Source organism: Pan paniscus, chromosome 4 (assembly GCF_029289425.2).
Source record: "Pan paniscus chromosome 4, NHGRI_mPanPan1-v2.0_pri, whole genome shotgun sequence".
Classification (NCBI taxonomy): domain Eukaryota; kingdom Metazoa; phylum Chordata; class Mammalia; order Primates; family Hominidae; genus Pan; species Pan paniscus.
In genome coordinates, this window is record NC_073253.2 from 23,658,408 (window position 1) to 23,684,363 (window position 25,956).

General features: G+C 35.0%; 1 long non-coding RNA gene across 1 annotated transcript in view; it reads right to left on the reverse strand.

The window, feature by feature from the left end:
• The window catches only part of LOC129397743 (uncharacterized), a 155,516-nt gene that overhangs the window by 112,624 nt on the left and 16,936 nt on the right, over positions 1 to 25,956 (reverse strand). The window contains exons 2-4 of the long non-coding RNA XR_008625333.2: positions 15,930 to 15,967; positions 15,588 to 15,651; positions 11,725 to 11,907 (exon numbers count right to left, since the gene is read on the reverse strand). This is a non-coding gene — a long non-coding RNA (uncharacterized LOC129397743). The remainder of the gene's footprint in view (positions 1 to 11,724; positions 11,908 to 15,587; positions 15,652 to 15,929; positions 15,968 to 25,956) is intronic.

Below are 25,956 nucleotides of genomic sequence, written 5' to 3' on the forward strand. Positions count from 1 at the left end.
TATTATAGAGAGAAAAATAAAGCAAAGTATTATTATAAAATGTTTTGTCCTTCAAAAAACTTGCCATTTCAATAAATCTTTAAGAAATTTTATTTGGAAGTCAAACAGCTACAAGTTACTTTTATTATGTAATTACTGTTATGTAATTTTAACATTTTAAAAGTGGAGTACACTTGTATTCAACTCTTTCAATTAATATTTTACAAGAAAAACATAAAATGACTTTTTTCAGCAGGTGACTTGGAATGTTTATGAATGTTTACTGTCTTAAGAAAAGGAGACAAAATCAGACATTTCTGAATACAACATTTTCAAAAGACACAATAGAAATCAAGAATACAATAACACAATCAGGAAGCTTTTGAAACAATTGTATGTCAAATTGTGTACTCAAATATTACGTGTCATAATTGTAGGTTATTTAATATGGCTCAGTCTATTTCTAAATTCCTGAGTCTTCAAAAGCCAGGTGTAAGTAGTAAGCAATGAAGTATGTCTCAAGAGGTAAGACTAACCTGAGACTGGCTGCTTTAATGTCAAGAGTTTTGGCAAATAATGCTTTATTAGAAAAGTAAGTAGCAGTCCAACATGAACAACAACAAAAGTAATGAGAAAATAATGAAAAAAAAATTTGGTAGAGTGCCTTTATTTTCCCTGAATAGCTTGCTAAAAATCTAATATTTTTTTTAAAAAATGAAAGGATAAAATAGCCCTTGTTATTCATGAAGGTTAACCTAACTTTCCTGTATGAAAAAAGAGAAGAAGATTTGGCAGATTAAAAAAGAAAAGAAAGGCAAAATAATTACACAATTAAAAAGTTATCAAATTTTTTGCCTTTGTTTCCTTTTAAATTAAGTGTAATTAAAAAGTTTTATTAAATGTAATTAAAAAGTTATCAGCATGATTAACATTAAGTCAAAAGCTACAGATTAAAAATATTTTAAGATAAAACATCAAGTCTAACTTTTAAATTGAGAATGCCAGCTTTTTCTTTAAGTGTGCATGACTTAAATTTATTTTAATTTTCCAAACTATTCCATCCTCTTAGGACTTTTCTGACTAAGACGAGATTTAAAAATTATTCAATTCAATTGAGAGAGAAGGAAGGAAGAAACCAGCCAGGCAGGCAGTTAGGGGAGTCCTTAGCAAAACTCCTTCAAACCAAAAACAGCCTGAAAGTCAAACTGCAGGCCCCAGATAAGGAAAAGCCCTTGTCCTTGAATGGAAACACCTACTCCGTGAACCCAGATGAACAAATTCCACTCCTTTTTGGACACAGTTCTATCTCCTTGGTGTGCCTTAGTATTTTACTTTTCACGTATTTTACATATGTCTACCTTTTTGTGATTGGCCGCAGTCCGAGTTTTCATTTACACAGGGTGAATCATCACTTCAGCCCCTGATTGGTCCTGGGCCAAGGTCCCAGGTTAAGCCTTCACCTCTGCCTCCAATTGGTTCTTTGCACTATCATACCTCTTTCTGAGTAGTGCTTTCTCCATGACAGCCTGAAGACCAATCAGCACACTCCTCCCTCTTCCCAGTCCATGAAAACCTTGGACTCAGCCTCATAGCTAGCAAACCTCTTTAGGGTCCCCTGTCTTTGCTGAGAGCTTTTCTGTCACTTAATAAATCTGACTCTACCTTACTCTCTGGTGTCCATGCACATTTTTCTTCTTGGTTGTGGGACAAGAACCTGGAGCTTACCATTGGTGGGAGTGAAAGAGCTGTAACACTCCCTCCCAGTCACCAAACAACACGATTGAGAAAGCTGCAACACAGTTGGACTAGGCAAAAAGACAAGGTGTTGATTTACTATTAAAAGTTCGCTGGTAGATAAGAACTCTGGAACTCAGTGTCTTCAAGATATTCATCACTTATTATGTGGTGGCAAATATGGGCAAGAGTGGCTTTATTGAACTTACTAGTACTCTAAGTAGCTTAGGCAAAAGTTCTAGAGCTCTGACTGTTATAGTTTGTGTCACATACCCAGTCCTGATTTAATCAAAGTGGTGCCCAGGGTAACATAATGTATCCACTGGACAGGTCTGAGAATTTCACCAGTCTGCAGGCAGGGGCTGGGGTCAGCCCCATCTCAACCATATGAAATCAATTTGATCCACCAAAAGAAACATTGACACCAACAAGATGAACATAAGAGAGAAATAATTTTTAAAAACACATGGAAATTGATATATATGTATATACATATATACAAATTGGGAAGCTTGAATTCCCAATGTAAAAGTTAGCCTTGATGTTTTATATCCTATTTGTTTTATCTGCACCTTTTATCTTAATATGACTCATGCTTTTATATATATATACACATATATATACAGACACACACACACGGTATATATACACACATTATACCAAACTGTATATATTTATCAAATATATATATTACAGATAGATAGATTTTTATATATTTCATTTGTTTGGTGATTATGCACATACATAATTGTTTAATAAAAATAAACATTACATTTCATCAAATACCTGACTGTACCCACTTTCCTAAATATATTAAACATATTAATAGTATTTTTGTTTCCATATTACATTTGGCTATGTATTAATATCATAAGCTTACTAAGTTCTGAATATAATTTGGGAGTATTGACCAAAAAAAGTATAGTCTAGTCTGTTATTTGACATGGTTAAGAAATGAGGATCTTGCTGGTCACAGTGGCTCACGCCTACAATCCCAGCACTTTGGGTGGCCGAAGCGGGTGGATCACCTGAGGTCGGGAGTTCGAGACCAGCCTGACCAACATGGAGAAACCCCATCTCTACCAAAAATATAAAATTATCCGGGCGTGGTGATGCATGCCTGTAATCCCAGCTACTCAGGAGGCTGAGGCAGGAGAATCGCTTGAACCTGGGAGGCGGAGGTTGCAATGAGACGAGATCACACCATTGCACTCCAGCCTGGGCAACAAGAGCGAAACTCCATCTCAAAAAAAAAAAAAAAAAAAAGAGAAGAAAAGAAAAGAAATGAGGATCTCTAAAATAACATTATCATTAATTTCTTTATGTTTGGGCGGTGAAGTCCTCACCTTGAATCATTGCCTTTGTTGGCCACTTCCAAGATCCAAGCATGCATAGATATATATTTAGAGACTGGGAAAGTTATATTTGCAAGTATGCACAGGAGAATCCTGGGACATGATTTAAAGTGTGCCCATTCTGGGGTTCTGCTATATGTCTGGCATGTTCTGCTATATGTCTGCTACATGTCTGGCAAACTGGGGATGGGTGGAGAAAAGTTTTAGTGAACCAGACATGATAAATTTAAGTCAACATCATATCACCAGTCATGCCAGATAAGAAGGCATTCAGTACAAGATGGTCACTCATAATTGATCCATTGCCAGTAGAGTTCCTGGATGCATGACCAACAAAAGAAGACTAAAATAAAAATTGGAAACCTGTAACACTTTGGGAACACCAGATCACTCCCTCAGGCTCCTTAACAGTGCCATCAGAAAAATATAAAGAAGGCCCTCCCAATTCCACCATAGGCCACTTCTGAGTTTGGGTCCAAGGCAGTCAACAGTGGAAAGGACTGCTGAGAGTGCCTCAGTAAAGCAGAGGAAGCATAGACTTGTGCTGTGCAGTGTAATGTGGGGTAGCAGCAGGGTTTGTAAGGGATGCAAAGAACAGGAAGGCGCTGCTGTTGCCTCATGGAGCTGTGGTTCAGCAATACAGCACATCAGAGCTGGGTAAGTATGTGGAGACCTGAGAAATTCATCCATTTCTGAGTAAATATGAGCTTCACTTGGGGACATACAGAGATATTTAAGGAGCATTTGCACTTCTGCCACTTACTAGCAGTATGACTTTGAGCAAGTTAGGAATCTCCTCTATGTCTCAGTTTCCTCATCTATAAAATAGAGATAATATCAGCCAGGCGCAGTGGCTCACGCCTGTAATCCCAGCACTTTGGGAGGCTGAGGCAGGCCAGTCACTTGGGGTCAGGAGTTCAAGACCAGCCTGACCAACATGGTGAAATCCCATCTCTACTAAAAATACAAAAATTAGCTGGGTGTGGTGCATGCACCTGTAGTCCCAGCTACTCAGGAGGCTGAGGCATGAGAATCACTTGAACCTGGGAGGTGGAGGCTGCAGTGAGCCAGCCAGTGCACTGATTGTGCCAGTGCACTCTATCCTGGGTGACAGAGCAAGACTCCATCTCAAAAAAAAAAAAAAAAAAGAAAACCAATGATAATATTATTGTTGTTGTTGATTTGAGGATTGTTTTAATATACTTGCCAAAAACTCACAACTATTATCTATTTTTATTGCTGCAGCTATTGTTTACATTATTTCTCCAGTAATTTGAGAAATAATTTTGGGTCTTCAGAACCTTTGAAGACAAAGCAATAGAGTGGAAGGAGCATGAACTTGGGAGTTTACAACTCTATTACTGTCTATGTGAATTGGGAATACTTGCATATAACACTTTAAGCTCAGTTTTCTTATCTATAAAATAATCATAATACACCTTTTCCCCCAGAATTATTAAGGAAAGCCATGATAAAATTACAAAACTATTAAGTAATACTAATCAAAATTTTGTAAGTACTTATTGTGTACCAAATATTGGTCCAAGGGGTTTAATTCATGAATTCACATAATCTTTCCTCATAGGAACATTATGAAGTAGGTACTGTTATTGTCTCTGTTTTATAGAAAAGGTAACTGAGGTGCAAATCACCTTCCCAAGGCCTCACAACTAGTAAGGGACTAAAGCAGGATTTGAATAGAGCTTCTGGTTAAAAAGTAAACAGCCTTAAATGCCATACAATACTACCTCTCAATGTTTGGAAAACTGTAGGTGTTCAGTAAACAGCAGCTGTCATTATTATTTAGGTCTTAGCATATCCTGATTATTCTATAGATGTTCAGAAATACTTGTCAATAAATAAAAGGTATTGAATTAGAATAAAGTATTGTGCTTTATAAGCCAATGTATTTCATATGTACTCGAAATATTCCATTCATGGTTGACATTTTAAAAATATTTGATAATGCATCAAAACAGAATTTCAACAGTACTACTCAGGATCAGATTTGTTTTCATGTGTAGTCAGTCTTTGTCCATTCAGGCTACTATAACAAAATACCATAAACTGAGTAACTTATACACAACAGAAATTTATTTCTTATAGTTTTAGAGGCTGGGAAGCGTAAGATCAATGCGCCAGCAGATACAGTGTCTAGTGAAGGCCCATTTCCTCGTCCATAGGTGGTGCCTTCTCCTTGCGACCTCTCATGGTGAAGGCGCAAATGAGTTCCTTTGGTCCTGTTATAAAAGAGCACTAAAGCTATTCATCAGGTCAGAGCCTGTCAAAAAGCCTGACCTCTTAATACTATCACCTTGGGGGTTAGGGTTTCAACATATGAATTTTGGGAGAACATCAGGAGAGATCAGATAAACATAATAAAAATAGTTTTTTCTAGGTATCTGTATACACTCTGTTGACTCAATCATGTTTTAATAATGAAAAAGTAACATCTCTATTGTATATTTATTTCTTTCTAAAATCATCTTGAATTTATGTAATCTCATAGAAATTGTGGCTATTTCAAAATAATCAGTAGATAAAATTTATTTTGGATGTTTCACTAACAGATATTCTGATTATTAATTTATGACCATATATTGAGTTATTTTTCTTTTAGAAGTTATAAAGAAATATTAATTGTGCCTAAGTCATCTAAAGATGCTCTAGCTATCAAAATAGAGCATTACATAGACACACATTTTCATGCTAAATTAAGATTAATTGTAATAATAACCTAACTCTTGAGCTTTATTTTAAGAATTATAAATTGCATGGGGCATATTTTAGTTGTTCAGTTAACTCTTTAGAAAATAATGCATGAACCAACTAATGAGTATTATTAGACAATTATTTTTTCACAAATATGTTGTATACTAAAATATTAAATTTAGAGTTTTTGATGTGAAAGTATGTTTAAATATAGGTATTAGGTAAAAAGTTAGTTGAAAAAAATTAGCCCCAAAATGAAAAATATTGATGGAAACATAATTCAGTATATTTAATTTTATATTATTCATATCCTTAGAGGTTAGAATCTACATAGGTAAAGTTAATCATATGCTGGTCTAAAATAGTCCCTAAAATAATTTTAATTATCTTTAACTTTTTCCCTGCTAATATTTACTCTAATTCGATTTGAATTCTCCTCTCTCTCTTCCTCTCTTACTCAGGAGCACATAGAAATTCTTTATAATTTTTGTCCTAAAGAGAATTACTTCTTATTAACTCTTTAAGCATAAAAAAATTAAATTTTGTACTTATAATATAGCTTTTTTTTTTTTTTTGGCTAACTGCTTTGTTGGCACTAAAGTTAAATAGCCTAATGCCAAATTCTCCGTTTTAAAGCAGCTTGTGCAGATTGCCATTTTTCCTACTTGAATTTAGTTTTTATACTAAAAGGAATGTGCTATTAAAAATCAAAATTGATTACTATTAGATGCTCCTAATACAATTTTGAACTTGAGAGCACCCCTCTCTCCTATCAGCACCACCCTGAGGTGATCCACACACTGACCGTGGAATACATTTACCAGGCCCCCATACACAGGCTTGGCATTCTGTCGTAATCATTCTTTTCATAGCACAATTTGTGGGTCTCTGTGAAATGCAGCTATTGGTAGTTCTGCCTGAACTCAAATGAAGTGATATTGAATTTCTATTATGCATGTGCCTTGGAAACCTCACAGCTCTCCATAAAGATTTTATTCACACAGCAGATTTGTTGTGACTTAGATAGTTTCAGACAATTTTAGATTTGAATGGACATGGCAGAATCTGACAGTATAAAAAAAAATTAGGAGAAAGAAACATGTAGAACCAAATGATATATTAAGCAACCTCCAGAACAAAGCAAAGAGAATACTTGTGATTGTAGTAAACAAAACCAGAAAGTATGTCTTTGAAGGGCTTCTCATGGGGGCTAATCTTTGTATATTGCATATATGAGCTGGTGATGGAACTTGTCAACTCCTTTCATCCTACAAATTAAGTTTTGATAAAGCCCTCTTCCTTATATAACCTTCATGTGTTTGAAATAAATTGTTCATAATAAGACACATTCTAGTTTTCATATATTTTCCCAATAATCTAGGACACAAATACAAAACAGAAAATAAATGCAATTGCGAACAAACATTCATTCCTCAACTAGAATTTAAAGGATTTAATTGGAAAAGGACGAAGAGTAATTTTTGTTGTAAATATAATATATGGAAAGTAAATAACAGTAAAATTAATTCATGGCAAAAGGAGGAAGAGATGAGTTAATATATTTAGGTAAAAAAATGAATGTAATATGAAGTTTTCTTCATTAGAGAGTGCACCATGCATCAGTCATAATTCAGGCTCTGCAGAAATAACACTGAACAATGTAGACAATATTCATTATTGCATGGAGCTTATTTCCTAATGGGAGAAAACTGTTAATAAATAAGTAAATAAATTAAAGAAATAATAATTCTAGGTAGTAATAAAAACTATGACAAATATAAAATAGAGTCATGGGACAGAATCTATCTGTGATAGTGGCAGGGTGTGAGGGGGGCCTACTTTATTTTTGGTGGTCAGAGAGGGTTTCAAAAAGAGATGATGTGTATTAAGCCATGAACAAGAAGGCAGTCATAAGTAGGTCTATGAGCAGAGCAAGCCAGATCCACATACTAACTCGTGCAAAGTCCCTTTTTAGGCTGATTTTTCCATCAGATGGAATTTCTTCAGACCACACATTTACATTACTTTAAAAATATTTCACCTTTGGAAAAGAAGTTGGGCAGAGGGTGAGAACGAGGAGAGAAATACAAAGGAAAATACCTAGTAGCTATTTTAGGTGTGTCAAAACATGTTTCCCTTGATAGATATTAAGAACTATATATACCTAAGGAAAAAATCAAGATAAATAGTACATTTAGTTATTCACTTTTGGAAGCTTTAGTTCTGACCCCAAATCACTCAGCCATTTTTTTAACCATGATCATTCTCTATTTTCCCAAGTAATGTTTATGTGTTTGATTTCTATGAGTATTCATTTTATGTGAATTATTTAATATAACCCACCCTGACAACACTTACTAACTCTGCAAAAATTATCCAAGAACCGTACTCTCAACATTCTCCTTCATTCCCTCTGCTCCTCTCTAGATTAGCTTCCCAAAGTTATGATACTCTGCCTCCTTCATGTCACAGAGGAGGACTATATGATGTATTACTTCATACTGAGATGTTAGCAGTTTATTTATCATATTTGAAAAGAAAGTGAGAGAAAAGGTAATTGTCAATACAAAGTAACGTATGTCTACATAAGGTATTTCAAACATCTAGCAACCCTGACAGAAAAGATATTTCTAAGTAAAATTATCATGCTGCTGCCCTTCAAATCACACCATTATTCAGCCTGCATGTAAGCATGACTTTGGGTAGAGATCAAGATGAGCTCTGATCCAGAAGCTTTCAGATAAGCATCATCAGTCTAGAGGACCTCTCAATTGGCCAAGTTTTTAGATATGAATTTTAATTACCAATGTTGGAGGTGGAACCTGATAGGAGGTGATTGGAAGGTGGGGGTGGATTACTCATGAATGGCTTAGTACCATCCTCATGGTACTTTCCTTGTGATAGTAAGCTCTGGTAAGATCTGGTGGTTTAAAAGTGTGTGGCACCTCCCCCTCTTCCCACTTCTGCCATGTGATGTGCTTTTGCCTTCCGCCATGATTGGAAGCTTCCTGTGGCCTCCTCAGAAGCAGATGTCCTGTACAGCCTGCAGAGCTATAAGCAAATTAAACCTCTTTTCTTATAAATTACCCAGTCTCAAGTATTTTTTATAGCAATGTGAGAATGGCCTAATACATGAATTACATGGATCTATGATGTAGATTTGAAGTTGCCTTTACAATCAAGAAATGTTTATAACCTCAACATTTTAACCTCTTTGAGGGCAAGGACAATACCCATCCCAATCATGTCATATATTCCCCAATAAAACAGCATTTGGAATTGTTAAAGAAAGAGTCCACTGGACAAGTTAAATAGGTAAAGAAAAATTTAATCAAGACTATCACAATAGGGAAGAGAGACTGAACTCACCTCTGCTGAGACCCTGAAACCAAAGATGGGAGAGACTTTAAGCAGCAGAGTGAGCTAATGGAAAAATATTGGCAGATGTTAGGGAGGAGACTGACCAGTGTGATTAAGCCATCCGTATTTGCTAATTGGCATTTATTTAAGTAAGGCTCCTCCAGTCCCACAGAGACTGAGAGACAGAGTGCTCTTTCCTGATAATTACATTTCAAAGGGATGGCTTCCAGGTCCTTGAGAAAGACATTCCTCAGTTGTAAAACTGGCAAGAAGTTAGGAGAAGATTTATATATCAAAGAGAAAAAATTTACAATTGCAAATTCCCTAAAGTACATGCTCCAGGAAAAAGATGTTTAGGAATCTATAGTCAGGAGGAAACCTGTCTAAAGTTGAGTGAAACGGAGAGGAACCTTAAGGCCATCTCGGTCAAAATGTAGTACTTTCTCAATAAATATTTGCTGAATAAATGAATGAATATACCTTCCAAATATTTTAGGACTCTAGCCAGACTTTGAAAACTTCTAATCACAACATATCTAAGTCATTATTTTAACATGCCCTTAGCTTATGAATTCTGTAAAATCTAAATCTTTCACACCATTTTGTTCTGTTTATTATAATGCTCAGCATATAATATATATAGATGGTAATGAATAGCTTAAATACATATGTGTTGTCTTTTGGGCTTGAATTTTTGTATTTAGGCCTCATTTTTTCCCTTATCTTACTGTGTTAATTTTCTTTTCTTTTTTTTTTTTTTTTTGGCATGGCAGCCAATTATGAGATGTTTTAGGACTAAGATAATTTCAATTCTCATTTGAAATGGATTATTTTCAACAAAAGTTAATGGAGAGGAAGAAACTTACTTTGTTAAAGTGACCACTCAATCTAAGTATTTTATTTGCCCTTCTCCACTGAGGACTATGCCCAGTTACTTAATGAAATCTCAAATTACCAAATAGAGTACACTCTCCAGGGTCCAGAAAGTCAATAAAATGTAATAATTTGCATTTCCTCTTCAAAAATTCAAAGAATAAATGTTTATTTTGGCATGTTAAAATGCTCTCACAATCTCAATTTATTGTTCTTTAGAATAAAACAATGACCTGATGGCAAGACAGAGTAAATGCTTCGACAAAACCCAAAGAGTAATGTAGAGCCACTTTCCTGCCTGATTTACATGGAATAGAACACTGCGTGCCAGGACCATTGAGCTTTACCCTCCCAGTAGTGCATCTGAGAACAAATTATGATAATCTCAAAATCCTATTGATGCTCAAAGACATTTCATCAACTGAAAAACAAAATTAAGAGTAAAACGCAGAAGATTTTTTTTTTTCCACTATTTAGAGGAACTCAAGTTTATGTGAATAGGCCTCATGTGGGGAGTCTTTTGAAGCTAGGGACTTCAAAGCAGATCACAGACTTTCAGTGGGTTAATCACTTAATGCAAGAGTGGGTAGATGGAATTACCACCATTCAGTCAAGCTAAACTTATCCTTTTCTTGGGAGATAGCAAGAAAATGCCCATCTTTTAGTTCCCAACAGTACTCTAGTTGAACATGTCTGTGAAGTTGCTCTGCTTACAAGTTATTTTATATAAGTCAAAATGGAAAGAAGTTCCAAATGGCTACTAGTGCCATTTGATGCACCATTTCACTTAGGGGGCATTATCTTTCTATTTGCTGCAAATATTAGGTTTTGAGCATTAAAACACACCCATTCAACACATAACAGATTACCAAAAAAAGAGCAGCAAGATTATATAAAGTTAGATTAGAAAGAAAGCTGGACTTTCTGACTACAAAAACAATTTTAGAAAGAACGTAGTACACTGATGCTCTAAAATGTAGAAATCATCTGAAATGCCTAGAAACGAGTAGGAGATGGAAGGGTGGGTATGATGTCCACCAAACTCACATCCAATGATCATCAGTGAATGTAAAAAATCACTTCATGTGATCATAAATAAACAGGTAGAAAATAAATAAGCCTGTGAAAAATAATTCCATATGTTCCAGCCTCACAGTTTAGTAAAATGTTAACAAGTAACAATAATAACAAAACGTAATCACAAAGCCCTTAGACAAGGTCTTGAATGGCGACCAGGTGTATGGGGCCAGACTGTGGGTTGATGCCATCTTTTTTATTTACAAGGATGATTAGGTGATACCTTTGGTCAGATGATCTTCAGGAAGGATGAAATTGAGTTTATTTATAGATCATAAAGACGTGTTGATAATAACTAATAAAAGGAAAGACAGAAGCATACTTTAAACATATTACTGCTACATCGGTAACGGAAATGGAATTGTAATAAAAATGGCAGTTGTGTCACAATGTAAAATGCAATCAAAAACTATATAGATATTATCACTTTTACATATTTAAATTATAAATGTTTATAGTTTATGATGTATAACTGTATTATATTAGGTGTAGAATATAAATGAAAAATTAAAGTGCAAATAGAGTAGGAGTCCTTTGTCTGATACTCTATAAAATGTTTTTTTGTTGTTGTTAGGGGAAAGGTTAAGCTATAGTAACAAAGACCCTCCTTCACCCCCACAAAAAAATTCAGTACCTTAAGTAAGATAAAAGTTTGTGTATCTCCCACATAATAATCCAGATATAAGTAGTCCTGCTAGCTGAATGGCTCTTCTCCATGAAGTCATTCAGGGACCCAGGTTTCTTCCATCCTGTTGCCCCACGTGTTGTCCTTATTTGAAAACTCAAAGCTGAGCCCCCACAACATCTGTGTTCCAGCCTGTAAGAAAGTAAAGAGACAACCTAGCATATTCTGACTTAGCTTTTAAGAAAATGACCTAGAATCTACACACATCACTTCTGCTTATACCTCGTTAATGCAAACTCAATGTCATGGCCACACCTAGTATACCAGTTTGTAGAGTTCCACAGCAAAGTACCACAGACTGGGTGACTTCAATAATAGAAATTTATTTTCTCACAAATCTAGAGGCTAGACGTTTGATATAAAAGTATTTGCAGGGTTTATTTTTTCTGAAGCCTCTCTCCTTGGCCTATAGATGTCTGTCTTCTTCCTTCATCTTCACATGGTCTTTCCTCTGTGTGTGTCTGTGTCCTAGTATCCTTATAAGAACACGAGTTATATTGGATTAGGACCCATGCTAATGACCGCATTTAATCTTAATTACCTCTTTAAAGACCCTATCTCCAAATACAGTCACATTCTAAGGGAATGGGGATCAGGACTTCAACATGTGAATTTTGTGGGGACACAATTCAGTCCATAAAACCTAACATCAAAGGAGGCTGAGAAATTAGTTAGTAGTTGAATGGTCACTTAGCTAGATAAAACTTCCGTTCCTTTGCTAAAAGGAGGAAGAGAAAAGTAAATATTGGGGAATATTTAGCAGCATCAGTCACATTACTATAGAATTAATAAGTCCAAGACCAAGTTTATATCAGGTAAAAACTCATCAACCAAAAAAAAAAAAAAAAAAATGGGAAGCATATGTAATTGATAACAAAACTCAAAAGCAATGAAAGGGGATTGAACAAAAGAGAATGGCAGAGAAAATCCCCAGGTCAGGGCTTTGGAGGAAGAAATTTCTTTCTGGGCCCCAGGGAAGAAATCCAGCTTCAACACAAAGCCCTGCTTAAAAGAAACTCAATTCCAGCAATAGTGAGACCATTTCAAGTATGAAGAGTGGGACTTAAAACAAATGTAACACCTGGATACATTTCTTAAGCATCAGGAGGCACAGGTCTCAGGATGTTAAGCCAGTCTCCTCTGATCACCACAAAAAGTGAATGTTATTTGAGTCATCCATAAAATGAATTTGACCAATTCTATTACATTGCTCCCTTTCTAAATTAATGTTTGATCTTGCATACATGAGATGTTCCCAATCTAGAAAATTTTTAAAAGAGTTTTACTAAATGAAATTAAATCTCTGTGCTTTGTGTAAATTTGCCATATGAGCAAACTATAGTGATATGTTGTTTACAAAAATTATTGGGTGAACATAAGAGAATGAAAGATGGTAAATAAAACTCCTTTCCTTTGTTAATCAGAATATTTTCTAGCTAAATTTTAGTGTTTTCTTTTTGTTTCTTAATACATGCCCAAATGTGTTCAATAGATTTTTTAAAATTCCTCCACAAGGATAAATCTGAAGTATAATTCAGAAACCTGCGCATAACCTTCAATTTCTTTTCCCAAGTCCCATGGCAATTCTATACCGTGAAACCATAAACATGTGAGCCCAGTTACAAATTGTTAATTTATGAAATTTATTTGGATGGATATTTGACAGTTTCTTTCTGCTGTGACTCATGTTTGAGTACATGCCAGGAGCACCCTTTGCCTTTTACTTTACACATACAGAAAGAAAATGGGAGCATAAGGCACTTTTCCTAAGAAATATTGTGATTAAAAAATAGTTATACAGCAAAAAAACAGTCGCAAACACATAGTATCATTCATTGCTAATGAGTTAAAAGGATACCACGGTGCACATATAAATCACTATACAGTATCTTGCAGTTTATTTAAATTTATTGTGCCTCATTATAACTGAGCTATGCACCTTTAGGTCTGAGTTGATTAGGAATGCGATAGCTCAGAATAGCTTTTAATTCAGAGAAACATGGCCTGACCTTTACCATAATCCTGTGTGAAACACACTATAGTTTAGACATTAATAATGATGCAACCTTTTTTTCATACTGGTGAGATGCTACTTAAAATTTGGTATTATTAGTTAACAGGCCCAGGCCAATACATCAAAACCAAATTACCCTTCTGTGTATAACTACAGTACTTAATTCTGAGTCCTTCATCTCTCATAACTATTACTTCCTCTTTAAAAATGCTAAAAACCAAAATGTAATAGTGTCATGTCATAGCAATAAGTCACAGATACAAACCAAAGGCACTGCTCCTCACTCCCCATGGACTGCCACTGTATGCCGTTAAGGATTTGTGCTTCATGATATACGTTTTAACAGCGAAGGCATTGCTTGTCTTTGACCTTTGTCTCTCAATTTAAGAATGCCATTTCTTTAAACCACCTTCCAGTAAGTCAACTAGCACAAATAATAGAATTTCCTTACCATTCTGGTTCACATGCAGTTGAAAATGCAAATCATGGTTACAAATATTCAGTTTCTTTTAAAAAGTTATTTATATCATTTATCACTATAAATACAGCAAATACAGCAAATATTAAGACATTTACAGAGTTTAATGGATCTAATAATTCACCAAGGCTCATAATAGAAAACAGCATTATCCTATGCCACCCATTCTCACCCCTTTTCACTCTTGCTTGTCATTCCCCAGAGGAAACTCATTTTGGTTCTCTTCAATGTTTCCCCTGATATTTACCTTATATTCCCAAATAACAAGTTTATATTATTAAATCTCAATTTTAAAATTTTGGATATTATATATTGACTTTCTATAATAAGGAAAATAAGATATAGCCCTTTTGGAACACTGTTGCTTCAAAACTTAAGATTTCCCTTTGTTATCATTCCTGGGGATTTCCTCTGCCATTCTCCCATGTTTGATCACCTTTCACAGAATCCCTTTCTTTGAGTTAGAATTTCCCTCATCTCTGAAGAACAGAAAAACAACACAAAGGATTAAATGAAATACGAGTCTACTTATCATGGACAAAAGAATGGTCCTGAAGTGGAATGGAAACTATGTTGTTAGGAAATAAGGACCCTCAGATTGCATTGCTTTGCCATGCTTGCTTTTTATTTCCTGGGACACTAGGTTGTGATACACGATGGCTGATGGAGCTTCAGCCATTATGTGTACACTACAGAAAAGAAAGAAGAAAAGCAAATCAAACTCACTACCTCCACTTAAATTCCATAAGTGGAACTTATTCAAATGGCCATGCCTACCTTCAAGGAGCGTGATAGGAAATTTGTCTTTATTTCAGTTATTCTGTTGCTAAGAAAGGAGAGTGGGCAATATTGTGAGATAGTGCACCATACTATATCATCTTTCTAGATTATTTTAGTGCAGCATATATTGAAAGAGCTTTGGGAGAAAAGGTAAGCTAGATATATTTCTTGAAGCATTGCCTCTCTTAAAATGTCTTTATTTTCACACTCATCTGATTGAAAGATTGGCTGGGATTTAAAACCAGATTGTACAAGTTTTGTAGAATTTTAAAAGGTATTTCATTGTCTTCTAGCTTCCAAAGTTTATTGCGGGAAGTCCAAGTCTGTTCTGATTCTTAATTCTTTGTTTGTGATCCGTTTGTGCCCCTGTCTATGGGCTTTTAGTATAATCTCTTAACTTCAGTATTCTACAGTGCCACAATAACATGTGTTATGTGGGTTTTGTTCCATTCATTCCTTATACTCAGCACTGGGAGGGTCTTTCAATCTCGAAATTAAAGTCCTCCCCCTCCCCCACTGCTTTCTGGGAAATGTTTTTACCTTATTTCTTTGACATTTTTCTCACTCCTTTTTGTCTTCTTTCTCTCCTTTTGGAAGCTGGACTCTAGAATTGATCAAAATGAATTGTATTGTGTTGCAGTAGAAAACCATCCCAAATATCAGTAGTTTAATACAGCAGATGTTTATTTCTCACTGATACTATGAGTCTAAGAGACTAGCTAAGTACTCAGCTCCACATCATTCTTACTCAGAGGCTAGGGGAACTGAGTCTCCACCCTCCGAAGGATCTCAGGACTGAAGTAGGGGAAAGGCAACATGGCAAGCCACACTCTGGCTATTCAAAACTTCCACCCAGAAAGAACTCATATCACTTTTACTCACATTTTATCAGTCACAGAAGGTCACAGGCCCATGCTGATCTGCAAAAAAGGGAGGAGGTGCAGTCACACTAGGTCCCTGAAAGAGGGACAGCCAGAATCTTGGTTAACAGCCTCGAGAACTGTAACAATTTCCTGGAAGGATACTCTAATTTACTTTTTATTTTCTCTCTTTTTCTTATTATGGCGACTCAGTTTATAAGCAGTGAACTGCATACAACTTAATTATATATCTTGATAAATGTTTGCATATGTAAACACTGTGTACCATAATACAAATCAAAATGAAAAATATTTCCAACACCTCAAAGACTTCCTGCTGCCTTCTCTCAGTCAACATCTTCATAGGTAACCAATAATTTGACCTCTATCATCAAAGATTAATTATGCCTGTATTTGAACAACATACAAATAGAATCATGTGTTATGTACTTTTCTGTGCCTGACTTTTTTCATTCAGCCATATATCTGTGAGATTCATCATTAATATTGCAAATAACAAAATGGTTTTCTTTATAATAGTGTAGCAATTTGATTATATGAATACAGCCCTCTTCATCCATTGAACTGTTGTTGGGCATTTAGGTTATTTCTTGGGCTATTATGAATCAAACTGCTATAAACTTTACCGTATATGTCTTTTGATGAATATATGCCCTCATTTTCACCGCCTTTTCATCCAGGGTGGATCATAGGGCATTTAGGTATAGGAGTACTATCAGTTTTCCAAAGCAATTGTACCAATTTGTACACCTACCAGCAATATGTGAGAATTCTGTGCCTCCCTTTCTCCTCCTTGATGCTTTCATTTTCATATTCTGGCAAGCGTGTAGTGATATACCACTGTGGCTTTAAATTTCATTTCCTTCAGGACTAATGAAGTTGAGCAATTTTTCATAGGCCTACTAGCTAGTAGTTATCAAGGAAATGACTCTAAGTGGGAAGGGGCTTATCAGCTGAAGAGCCTCAGTGTGTAGGATTACTGAAGAGAGAACAATATCTAAATAGCTCTCCTCTTGGTTCTTCCAGTTTCCCCTGAGGAACCTTCCAGTCTATACTCTAGGAGATATAAACCTAGGAGTTGAGTACAGATCCACCATGTTCAAACGTGCCCATTGTTCCTGAACCCAGAGTCCTTCGAGTTTGTCCTCCCAGAAAAATACACATCCAGACCTCTGCTGGAGTTGAGGAGGGAGTCTTCTGCTGGTGGTTTGGAGTGCAGGTAGAGTAAGTGGCTTAATTGCTTTGTGTTACCAACTTTCAACATTCTTCCTGCTTTTGCCCATCACCATCATATCCCAAATGCAGCTGCTGCCAATCCCCAAATCCTTGGAATAAATCAAATTATTTGTTGATTGATCCTCAGCATGAAATCAGAACTAAAATTCAGATTTTTCTAGTCTTAGTGAGTTGCCACTTGTCCATTTTACATATACTTTAAAATATTATGTTGATCTTTATTACACGCTATTTTCTGTCCTCTCACCCTTGACTATTTTCTTTTGCCTTACATGTTTTTTAATATTTTTTTCTTCATGCCATCATTTTAGTGGTATTTGAGTAAAAAAACATGTTTTCTACATTCATTGTCTAATTTGGATTCATTCTTGCCTCTCTTTGGCACAAGATAAATTACATTCTAGAAGCAAAACAAAGCAACAAATGAGCTGTTTCTCTTAAATTGAAAGTGAAAAATAATTAATCTTCTTCCCTAAAGTTCAACAAGTCTTAGTTTATCTATTTTTTCTTTCACATTCATAAAGCAATTTATATAGGTTTTGAGAAAACCAACTCTCAAATTCACTAAATTAAAAATACGACTTTTCAAATGAAAAGTTGGCAAGATATTAAATAGATTATATTGAAAAAAATCATCATTTTTCTAAACTGCTAAAAATATCATTTTCCTAAGTCTCTTCAAATTTGGAGAGTGGTCCTTAAAATTTCTTTTTTAAAAATAGATTGTGTTATTTATTGCCATTAGATTAAATAAGCCAGTCTAGCTGGTCAGGCAATTTTCTCCTTTCACCACTACTCCATGTTTTATCCCTTCTGAGAATGTGCCCTTAAATGGAAATTTCCCTCTACAAATCGACAAGAAAATGTCTTAAGACTAATATCAAATAATAGCTGAATTCTCCAACTAGCACCACCAAACAACCATTTGAGATCCATTTTTTATTAAGATACAAATATAAAACAGAAAAAAAAATATAAAGCCAGTGGAAATACCATGTATTATTTAAGCCATGGTTTTCAAATAGAGTAAGAGGGTAAGAGGAAGGCTGATAGAGAAATTCATTGGCTACTTACAAAAAAAATTCTGTCATTTCAGAAATGTATGCCACTACTTCCTCTTTCGGCCACCTCATTATATGAAAAAAAATTAGTTGCAAATAAGTAACTTCTTCAGATTACACAACCATTTGAACCAGAGTAAAAATAATCTTTTCTAGAAATCCCAGACAAGTGTATTAGTTTTGTTTTTTCCATTTATGAACTATGAACATTTAACATCAATTTTTTCCTCTTTTTCAATTGCTTTGACCAGTCCTCCCAGAAAAATGTTAAATAGCAGTAATTTGGATAGCTATGTCTTGTACTTGACTTAATAGAAATGTTTCCTGTGTTACCGTATCAGTCATAATTCTGAGTTTTGGGTTGAGATGTACATGTTTTACATGCTATCAACTTACTATTACTTTTTTAAGAACAGATACACTAAAAAGCCCAGACTTCACCACTACACAATATGCCATTTAACAAAACTGTACTTATATCCCTTAAGTTTATATAAATAAAAAGTAAAGAACAAATAAAGAATAATTTTAATTAATAATTGATGCTGAATTTTTAGCATCTAAGAAAAATGATAACATGATTCATCTTCATATGTTAAATTATATTAATGGAATTTCTACTCTTAAACCATCTTTGTATTTCTGCTGTGGATCCCAGATGGCTGTGTTTTAGTATATTTTTAACATGCTTCTGTATTCTATTTGCTAATACTTTATTAAGGCTATTTTAATTGACATTTATTAGTCCATTATATTATTTTCTGTGCTATTTTTTGGGTTTTCTTATCAAGGCTTTGCAGACTTTGTCAAAGAAATTTGAAGTACTATTTACTTTAAGTCTATTTGGAAGATTTTGTCTATTTTTTTGAGAGAAAAATTCTATATATTTTTTATTTTTTTTAATTTCCATAGGTTATTGGGAAAAAGGTGGTGTTTGGCTACATGAGTAAGTTCTTTAGTGGTGATTTGTGAGGTTTTGGTGCACCCATCACCTGAGCAGTATACACTACACTCAATTTGTAGTCTTTTATACCTCACTCCCTTCCCACCTTTCCCCCGAGTTCCCAAAGTCCATTGTGTTATTCTTATGCCTTCACATCCTCATAGCTCAGCTCCCACATATGAGCGAGGACATAAGATGTTTGGTTTTCCATTCCTGAGTTACTTCACCTAGAATAATAGTCTCCAATCTCATCCAGGTTGCTGCAAATGCCATTAATTCATTCCTTTTTATGGCCAAGTAGTGGTCCATCATATATGAATAGCAGCTTCTTTATCCACTCATTGATGATGGGCATTTGGGTTGGTTCCACATTTTTGTAATTGCGAATTGTGCTGCTATAAACATGTGTGTGCACGTATCTTTTTTGTATAACAACTTCATTTTTCTGGGTAGATATCCAGTAGTGGGATTACTGGATCAAATGGTAGTTCTACTTTTAGTTCTTTAAGGAATCTCCACATGGTTTTCTATGGTGGTTATACCATTGCCACCAGCAGTGTAAAGTGTTCCCTGTTCACTGCATCCACACCAACATCTACTATTTTTTTTATTATGGCCATTCTTGTGGGAGTAAAATGGTATCATACTGTGGTTTTGATTTGCATTTCCCTGATCATTAGTGATATTGAGCATTTTTTCATAAGTTTGTTGGCCATTTGTATATCTTCTTTTGAGAATTGTCTATTCATGTCCTTAGCCCACTTTTTAATAGGATTGTTTGTTTTTTCTTGCTAATTTGTTTGAGTTCATTGTAGATTCTGGATATTAGTCTTTGGTGAGATGTATAGGTTTTGAAGATTTTCTCCCACTCTGTGGGCTGTATGTTTACTTGACTGTTTCTTTTGCTGTGCAAAAGCGCTTTAGTTTAATTAAGTCCCCTTATCTTTGTTTTCATTGCATTTGCTTTTGGATTCTTGATCATCAAATCCTTGCCTAAGCCAATGTCTACAAAGGTTTTTTGGCTGGGCGCAGTGGCTCACGCCTATAATCACAGCACTTAGGGAGGCCGAGACGGGTGGATCACGAGGTCAGGAGATCGAGTTCATGCTGGCTAACACAGTGAAACCCGATCTCTACTAAAAATACAAAAAATTAGCCAGGTATGGTGGCGTGTGCCTGTAGTCCCAGCAACTTGGGAGGCTGAGGCAGGAGAACCCGGGAAGCAGAGCTTGCAGTGAGCAGAGATCGCACCACTGAGCTCCAGTCTGGGCGACAGAGTGAGACTCTGTCTCAAAAAATAAAATAAAATAAAATAGAAAAGAAAAGAAAGAAAGGTTTTTCTGATGTTATCTTATAGAATCCACCATGATCAAGGGGGTTTCATACCAGGGATGCAGGGATGGTTTAACATATGCAAGTCAATAAATGTGATACACCACATAAACAGAATTAAAAACAAAAATCACATTATCATGTCAATAGATACAGTAAAAGCATTCAACAAAATCCAGTATTCTTTTGTGGTTAAAACTCTCAGCAAAATTGGCATACAAGGGACATACCTCAATATAATAAAAGCCATCTATGACAAACCCACAGCCAACATAATACTGAGTGGGGAAAAGTTGAAAGCATTCTTTCTGATAACTGGAACAAGAGAAGGATGTCCACTTTCACCACTTCTCTTCAACATACTGGAAGTCCTAGCCAGAGCAATCAGACAAGAGAAAGAAATAAAGGGCATCCAAATCGGTAAAGAGGAAGTCAAACTGTCACTGTTTGCTGATGATATGATATCTACAAAACCCTAAAAAATCCTCCAAAAGCTCCTAGAACTATAAAATAATTCAGCAAAGTTTCCGGATACAAAACTAATGTACACGAATCAGTAGTTCGGCTATACAACAGCAGTGACCAAGCTGAGAATCACATCAAGAACTCAACCCCTTTACAGTAGCTGCAAAAAAATAAAATAAAATACTTAGGAATATACCTAGCCAAGGAGGTAGAAAACCTCTACAAGGAAAACTACAAAACACTGCTGAAAGAAACCACAGATGACACAAACAAATGGAAACACACCCCATGCTCATGGGTGGGTAGAATCAATATTGTGAAAATGACCATACTGCCAAAATAAATCTACAAATTCAATGCAATTCCCATCAAAATACCATGATCACTCTTCATAGAACTAGAAAAAACTGTTCCGAAATTCATATGGACCCCAAAAAGAGCCCTAATAGCCAACGCAAGACTAAGCAAAAAGAACAAATCTGGTGGCATAACATTCCCTGATTTCAAACTATACTATAAGGCCGTAATCACCAAAACAGCATGCTACTGGTATAAAAATAGGCACATAGACCAATGGAACAGAATAGAGAACCCAGAAATAAACCCAAATACTTAATAGCCAACTGATCTTTGGCAAAGCAAACAAAAACATAAAGTGGGGATGGACACCCTATTCAACAAATGGTGCTGGGATAACTGGCAAGCTACATATAGAAGAATGAAACTGGATCCTCATCTCTTACCTTATACAAAAATCAACTCAAGATGGATCAAGGACTTAAATCTAAAACCTGGAACTATAAAAATTCTGGAAGATTTTAAATAGTGAAGAAAATATATGTTACTTTAAGTTTTGGTAGAATAAATCTGTAGGAATATCTTGGTGTGATGCTTTTGGGGTGGGAGTAGCTCTTTGAAAGTGTTGTCTCCAATCTTATATAATTTCCCTTTTTGAGTTTTAAGTCTTTTTTGCTATAAATTTTGAAAATTTTTATTTTCCCAGAAAATTTTATTTTCCCAGAAAATCATCCAGATACAGAAATATATCAGTATAGAGTTAAGCGAAATCCCTTATTATTTTGTCATCATCACTCCTTATTTTGTTTTGAGATTTTCTTTTATTATATATTAAGTTCATGTGTATATTCATTTAATTAACAAATATATATCTGCATGAACCAGAAACTGTTTAAGTAGCTAGAATACAATGATGAATAAAAGAACGTGGGGAAAAAGGGAGAGAAATACCATATTTTTCTGTGTGTGTGTGTATCTGTGTGTGTGTAACTTGTGTGGGATAAATAATTAACATATATTTGCAATGTTTTACATATAGTTTCTAAATTTTCTCAAATGAATTTGAATGTCATCAAAATCTATTGTACTGTTTGGGGAAGGGAGTATAGACAGGAGAAGTATGAAGCTGAGACAATTTCTTCTAATTAAGAAACCAAGTCTCTCAGTGTCAAATAGTGTAAATGTTTAATACTAATACAGTTTGAATAGATGCTCCCCACCAAATCTCATGTTGAATTCTAATCCCTAATGTTGGAGGCAGGCCTAGTGGGAGGTATTTTGGTCACGGGTACTGATCCCTCACAGCTTCGTGCTGTCCTCATGATAGTGAGGGAGTTATTGTGAAATCTGGTTGTTTAAAAGTGTGTGGCACTTCCCTCCACCTTTCTCTTGCTTCTACTTTCACCATGTGAATGGCTTGATCCTGCTTTACCTTCCAACATGAGTATAATCTCCCTGAGGCTTTCCCCAGAAGCCAAGCAAATGCCAGCACTATGCTTGTACAGCCTGCAGAACTATGAGTCAATTAAAACTCTTTTCTTTATGAATTACCCAGTATCAGGTATTTCTTTATAGCAATGCAAGAATGGCCTAATACACCTATCTTTGATATTTTTCTCTGGAAGATACCTATCAGGTGCATCCTCCCTCATAGAAAATATTAAAGATATTTTCTGATATGACTTCTGGTCCTTCTGTGGTTTCTAGAGTTTTGGTATTTGATTCAGTCCCTGAGTACAGATGCTGGCACCTGCTAAAATACCACTGATCCTGCTTATTGTTGAGAATTCGTGCTGTTATCCTCTGCTGAAATCCGCTGATTAGAGTTGATGAGTTCTGCATAATAAGTGTGTGTGCTTTGGAGATGGAGTTGGGGATTGTAATCTCAATTAGTCTACCTCTTTGCTAATCTGACTCTATTTCATTTCCCTCTGGTGCTCTCAGGTCCCCTGAGTCCTACCTATGTCACCCACCAAACCTTCATCCTCATCCCTCTACTTATATCTTTTACAACATAGTCTACCTTTTTCTTTCAAAAAACGTATAGATCTCTGAAGCATCTGTAATAAGCCTATGTCACTCAAAATGCCATTACTTCCATCTAACTCCCCCAATTTATTGAAGATGTCTTTATTTGGTAAACTATCTAAATCTTTCGTTCTAGTTCCATCATTAGTCATGGCAAATTCAGGATCCACAGGCATAACCCATCTCTTATTTGTCTACTATGTCAGAAATTTTGATCTGTGAAATGTCACTCTCCACATTGCAATAAATGTTTTATACCATTGCACTATTTCTAGGTCTTGTTGATTCTGCCTTGTGTATTTTGTCTACTCAAAGACTTATTTCTGAAAATATCGATCATCCATATTTATATGTTACATATGCTTCATTCATTTTCACTATTTTATGGAATTTTATCATACAAATATATGTACAATGTTGTATGTGTCCCTTGTCCCTTACCCTGATAGTGTACCTATGTATTGTGAAAAAGAAATCACTTCCAAATTCTTTAGTTGGGACTATTAATCAGATGTTTCCCCTAATTATATATACAAGCTAAGTGTCATATTTTTCCTCCTTTGTTTCCTATTTCCCTTTCTTTGCATAATATAATGTTGAAATTGTCCAAAGTCTTTAGTTTTTGTACATTTAAAACATAGAGATTTCCCTTTGATCTGCATCCACAGTCACCAAGCAACAATGTTATTATTTTGACTCACACGTATTGGCCTTCAAACAGAGAACTAACTTTGGGGCTCATGAAACTATCCAACACATTTTTCTCATTAAAAATTAAGAGACATTCTAGAGAGGCTTGTTTCTGATAAAGATGATGTAACAGGGACTGGATTTACTCCATATGAAATGACAAAATTATAGACAAAATGTATGAAGTAATGGCACTTAAGACATCAGAATTCAGGTCAAAAAGAACAGTGAATTGTAAAAGATTATGAAAAGTGGAGATAAGCTCTATATTCCCCTCACTTATTGCCTGAAAAAAGTTTCCAGGCTGCAACTTCAAGGAGATAAATATGCATGTAACTGGAATCTCTCAAACAATGCATAGAAAGTTAAAGGGTGGAAAAAATAAGTGAAGTAATAATGGCTGAAATTTTTCTAAATGTGATGAAACTTATAAAGCACTAGGCTAAAATGCTTAGCTAATCCCAAGTACATTAAAGAAAACTACACTGAAACTCAACATCTTCAAATTGCTTAAAACCAGTGATAAAGAGAAAAATCTTAAAAATAGCGATAGCAAAAGACACACTACATATAGAAAAACAAAGTTAAGGATTGTAACATATTTCTGGTCAGAAACAAAAGACACTGGAACATCTTTAAGTACAGGGCAGGGAAAGGAGGTGAAATTTGGCCTGTAATTTTTTTAACCAGTCAAAATATCTTTCAAAGATGAAGGTGAAAGAATGACTTTTTCAGATATATAATATTTGTAAAAAGCTCTTCATTACAGATCTGCACTGTAAGAAATATTTTAAAAAGTCCTTTAAACAGAAGAAAATGTGAAATTGAAATCTAAATCAACATAAAAAAATGACATCAACAGAAATGGTAACTGGATATATATAAAGACTTTTTCAAGTATTTAAATTTCCCTTCGATTAGAATTGACTCTTTAAATAAAAAATCGGAACAATGCATTTGGGTTTTAATAACATATGTAGATATAAAATGAATAACAACAATAGCACAAAGTCCAGGAGAGGAAAAATGAATGTATATTCTTTTAAGGTTTTATTTTCTATACATAAAATACTGTAATATTACTTGGAGGTAGAATATGATAAGCTAAAGATGAACACAATAAATATTAAAGCAATCACTAAAATATACAATCAATAGTGCTAAAACTGTTTGTTGTGTTGAGTGATTATTTTAGTATAGTCAGTAAATAAAATACTGGTTTACTGAAATAAGCCAAAAAGAGGATAAAATAAATCAGAGAAGATACTTAATGCAAAATAAGACAGAAAACAAGGAAAGAAAAAACAAAGAACATATGGGACAAATAGAAAATAAATAAAAATAAAATAAATTAAAACTCAGTCATATCACTAGTCACGTTAAATATAAATACTATTAAAAGCCCATTCAAAAGGCGGAAATTATAAGATTGGATAAAAAGACATGACCCAGCTATATGATACCTGCAAAAACTGTACTTCTGGGAGTTCCACTCCTGGGATGGGAGCATGAGGAGTGCTGTAGACTGCTCCCCAGCTAAACAAGTGAAGCTGGCAAAAACTATTTTTAAAAAGTATTTAAATTATCAGGAAATTGTCCTACGAGCTTACGGCAAATCAAGAAACATTTATCCAATAAAATCTATAAAACTATAATTTTATAGATTTTAAATATGTTCCCATTTTTTAGCCACAATGCACTTTCTCCATATCCCCCTATCTGACTTGCCCCATATCAGTTTCTATGAAACCCCACTCTGGGCAGGTATGGCTAAGAAGAAAGAGCTCCATCTCCTCTCAGTTCTTAATCCAAGATTATCCTATCGCACTGGGAGGGCCAGGCAGCCAGTATTTCTCACCTCAGTCAGCTGCACGTTGAGTTGCTGAGGGCAGATAAGAGGATGAAGACTCCCTTCCTCCTCCCAGGCCCCCACCCAAAAGACAGAAGCTCTACCCTAAGAATTGCATACCAAGAAA